At 48.7% G+C, this 4702-nt stretch overlaps 1 pseudogene across 1 annotated transcript; it reads left to right on the top strand.

Annotated features, from left to right (window-relative positions):
* Nucleotides 1–404: 404 nt before the first annotated feature.
* Nucleotides 405–3302, top strand: LOC309606226 (lysine-specific demethylase 4D pseudogene; annotated as a pseudogene). Its single transcript has one exon. The product of its transcript is annotated as a lysine-specific demethylase 4D pseudogene (transcript).
* Nucleotides 3303–4702: the final 1400 nt, after the last annotated feature.

The following is a 4702-nucleotide window of genomic DNA, read 5'->3' as shown; positions in this document are numbered from 1 at the left end:
TCATTCTGATGGCTGTGTAACCAGTACCTGGGTTCAGAACAGAATATTCACATTATTCTAGAGACTTCCTCACAGCCCCACTCACAACCTCTCTCTTTCAAAAAGGTAACCACTACTCTGACTTCTAACATAGATTACGTTGGTACCAAAAAATATCATCATCTTATAGGTACCTTTTTATCTTTATCTAAATGGAAGCATAGAATAGGTCTTCTTTTGAGTCCGGATAATTTTGCTCAGTATTATGTTTATAGAATTATTCTTTAATTTTCATGTAGTTTTTGTTGATCTCATTCCTGTATTGTATTCCATTGTATGAATATACTACAATGTACTTATCCATTCTAATGTTGACTGGCATTTGAGTTGTTTCCAGTGTTTGACTACTGAAATCACGTTGTTCTGAACATTCTTGGACTTGACTTTCATTGCACAGACATACACATATCCTAGGCATGAATCATAGCACATGGGTAAGTTCAATTTTAGTGGATACTGTCCAAATAGGTTTTCAAAGTGAATGTAATGATTTCCGTTCTCCTTACTAGAGTACAAGAATTTCCATTGTTCACAACAACACCATTTCTTGTATTGTCAAACTTATGAAATTTTCGCCTTTATTGGAATATGCAATTAAAGTCCATGGTGGTGTTTTCTTTGTAGTTCCCTTGTAACTATTTCCAACCATCAGTTTTCAACCTGTCTCTATTCTTTTTCTTTTTAGGTTTTGCTTTCAATTCTGCCCTGAAGACCCTGCATTTGGGATACCCAGCCAGGGCTGGGTGATTCACTAGATCTCAAGAGGACAGAGCCAAGTGTCAACCAAGGACATCACAGACTTGCAGGCTCAGCCGGCATCAGTCCTGAGCAAGGCTTCTGCCCAGCGTGGAGTCCCCTGGAGAATCAGCAAGCCTAAGAAATATTATCAACTCATTGCATTAAAGTCTACTGCGGGCTCCTGCTGATATACTCCAACCCATTTTTGAAAAAGTAGTGTTTTCCAGCATCCTCACCTGCCCAGAACATACATCAGAACTTGGGAGTTTCCCGCTTATTAATGAAAGCTATGAAGTCTAAGTCCAACTGGGCCCAGAACCCAAGTTGTAGAATAATGGTATTTCATCCAACCAAAGAAGAGTTTAATGATTTCGATAAATACATTGCTTATATGGAATCCCAAGGTGCACACCGAGCAGGCGTGGCGAAGATCATTCCCCCCAAGGACTGGAAAGCCAGACAGACCTATGATGATATCAATGACATCTTAATAGCAGCTCCCCTCCAGCAGGTGACTTCTGGGCAGGCAGGTGTGTTTACTCAATACCACAAAAAGAAGAAAGCCATGACCGTGGGTGAGTACCACCACTTAGCAAATAGTGAAAAATACCGGACGCCACCACACTTTGATTTTAAGGACCTGGAGCGAAAATATTGGAAAACACGCCTCTATGATTCACCAGTATATGGTGCGGACGTGAGTGGCTCCTTATTCGATCAAAACACGGAGCAGTGGAACCTTGGACACCTGGGAACCATTCAGGACCTGCTGGAGCAGGAGTGCGGAGTGGTCATCGAGGGCGTCAACACCCCCTACCTGTACTTCGGCATGTGGAAGACCGCCTTCGCCTGGCACACGGAGGACATGGACCTTTACAGCATCAACTACCTGCACTTCGGGGAGCCCAAGACTTGGTACGCGGTGCCCCCGGAGCACGGCCGGCGCCTGGAACGCCTGGCCAGGCAGCTTTTCCCGGGCAGCGCGCGGGGCTGTGAGGCCTTCCTGCGGCACAAGGTGGCTCTCATCTCGCCCACGGTCCTCAAGGACAACGGCATCCCCTTCGATCGGGTCACTCAGGAGGCTGGGGAGTTCATCGTGACCTTTCCCTATGGCTACCACTCTGGCTTCAACCATGGCTTCAACTGCGCGGAAGCCATCAATTTCGCCTGCCCGCGCTGGATCGATTATGGCAAAGCGGCCTCGCAGTGCAGCTGCGGGGAGGCCCGGGTCGCCTTCTCCATGGACGCCTTCGTGCGCATCCTGCAACCGGAGCGCTACGAGCTGTGGAAACGCGGGCAGGAGCGGACCGTGGTGGACCACACGCAGCCCACGGCGCCCGACAGCCAGGTCCTGAACGCCTGGAGGGAGGTCCGCGCGTCCCTGGGAGCCGCTCTCGGCCAGAGGCACCACCTGCCCCGCCGCGCTCTGCGCCCCCGTAGGGCTGTAGCCGCGGGCGCTGGGACCAGCCACCGAGTCCCTGTGCGTGCTGGGTGCCGGCGCCCCTCGCCGGCCCGGGGTTCTTGCTCTGCCGCCCAGTTCGGGGCTGCGGCCACCAGCACCTCCGGCGAGCCCGGCCCGACCCAGCCGCCGACCCCAGGTCCATCCGCCCCGGATCGCCACCCAGCTGGAAGATGTGGCCCTCGTCGTCGTCCTTGGGAACAGGGCCCTCAGGAGCCAGCTGCTCCCCCCAGGGCTAAGAGGAGGCTTTCGTTAGACACAGATCAGGACCCAGAGGCTCCGCCCCTGCCTGTGGAGGCACCCTCGCCGGACAGCGCCGCCCCGCTCAGCCCTGGGCTCCAGCATCCCGCCACGGCTTCTGGCTGTGGTTGTGGCCCCGTCCCCTAAGCCCAGGGGATGCCTTTCTACCCCACTGCTCCTGCGTGGGGATCCTTTGAGACTGGTCATATTTACATTTCAGAGCTTTGGGTATTTGCAGGTCACTAGTCTTGCGTGAGAGTGCCTCCTGTGCTGCCGCTGGACGTGCTGGGTCTGTGGTGTTTACCAAATTCTCCAAAGTTTGTTCTTCCTTCCAGACCCTGGAATGCTTGGACACCGCTAACTCCTGTGTCACAAACTGAGGTTTCATGCACTGGACACTCTAGTGGCTCTGGGAACTAGATCCTGCTGAGGTCGCCAGAGCCCAATCTACCTCACACTCCCATCCTGTGGGCCAGCTCTGGACGCTGCTGAACTTCTAAAGAACCCTGGGCTTTCATTACCCTCCAGTCTCTCTCCTTTTCCTCTTCCCCCTTCCCTTCCCGCTTTTCTTGCCAAATTAGGTCCTTTTGACCAATTAGGTCAGTAGAGACTAAGATAATAATTGATAATCTTTCTGAGTCTTTGATGTATTGAAAATATGTTCTCTGCCAGTATGGTAACTAGAATGTTAAAATCTGAGTTTATTAAATATATTAAAAGTAACCAGAATGTTAAAATCTGACTTTATTTTCTGTGTTGTTCAGTCAGTCAACGGAGAGGTGGTCGTTTTTTCTGCACTTTTCTTAATAATTATATCAAAACATTTCAAGCAAAACTTATTTTTCCGAGCTTGTTGCCTTGTGTGATGTTGGTGAGTGAGTTTGGGGTTGATTGTTGGGTTCCAGCTGGCTGGCTGGGTTGGGGGGTTTTGTTTGCAGGCCTATCTGAAGGATGACTTGGTGGAAATCACCTGGCACTTGGCTGATCCAAGTTGCTAGGAGAGATGAGCAAACAGAGGACAAAAAGTGCCAGCATGTGAAAATCTTCTCTGCAAGTCTCCACTGCCTTCTCAATGCTGTATGTATATTTCACATGGTTAGGTCATTGATACATCCCAAGAAACAAATCCACAAATAAAGGAACAAGACAATTTCAAGTGGGCATATGTTCTGTGAAGAGATTAAAGGGGATGGGATGCTAGTGCAGAATGGGCAGTGTGGTTCCGGTGGGCAGGGAATACTTCATAGAGCAGGAGACCTTTCTGAGTCCCAAATGACAAGAAGGAAGGTCCAGAGCTGATTTCCACTAGGATGAAACAGCAAGTGTAACAGCCCTAACATAGAGCTTGGTGTTCTTGTGTGGATAGAGAGGAAGCTCATTTGTGTCTGGGGCACTGAGAAGGGAGAGGCAGGGTCCAGGGTATGCAGGACCTTGTAGCTCATGTGAAATATTTGAGTTTTTTTCAACTTGAAATGAGAAGGCATTGGAAGTTTAAAAGAGCACTTGACATGATATACTTTACATATCTAACTAATCACCTTAATTGTTCTGTGGACCCCTTGGGGGCAGGAGAAGTAGTTAGTTAGAACACCTAAGTAATGCAGGTGAGAATTGATGGTTACTGACTTAGGCCATAGTGTTGAAGATGCACAGAAGTGGCCAAACTCAGAATCAATTTTGGAAATTGAAAATGATAGTTTGATGCAGAAGGAAACACTTCAGAGAATCAAACCACATCTCTCTTCCCTCCAGCTCTCCCCTACAGAAGTTCAATAAGATTCTGGAATTTGAAGCACCATGTAAAACTAAAGGCAGGAGTAATGAAAAAGTTAGACTTGTTTGAAGTTCTGATTGAGGAGTAGCAAAAGCCCACATCTCATCCCTATCACCATGCAGCTAGGCAACTGTGTGGTAGTATATTCTGTGGAAAACTGAAGCTGAGAGACTGAACTCAGGATCCTCAGTGGAGGATGGCAGTGAGATGCTTGGCTGGAAAGATGATTAAGCCCTGTATTGAGAGGGTGGAACCGCATGATGGAAGCAGACTGGAATTACTGGGAAGGCAGCAGCCCTGGAGAGCAAGTGGACCATAGTAGATCTCATATGAGCAAGGAGTAAACTTTCATGTGATAAGGAACTGAGATCTTGAGGGCTTTTGGTCCTTTCATTTAGGTCAGTTGTGGATATGGCAGTGCAGAGAAATAAGGGAACTCTGAAAAGTCTCTG

The sequence above is a fragment of the Balaenoptera borealis genome (assembly GCF_965194805.1).
Source record: "Balaenoptera borealis genome assembly, chromosome: 11".
Lineage (NCBI taxonomy): Eukaryota > Metazoa > Chordata > Mammalia > Artiodactyla > Balaenopteridae > Balaenoptera > Balaenoptera borealis.
The sequence above is the reverse complement of the archived record's forward strand: the minus strand, read 5'-3'. Positions and strand labels throughout refer to the sequence as shown.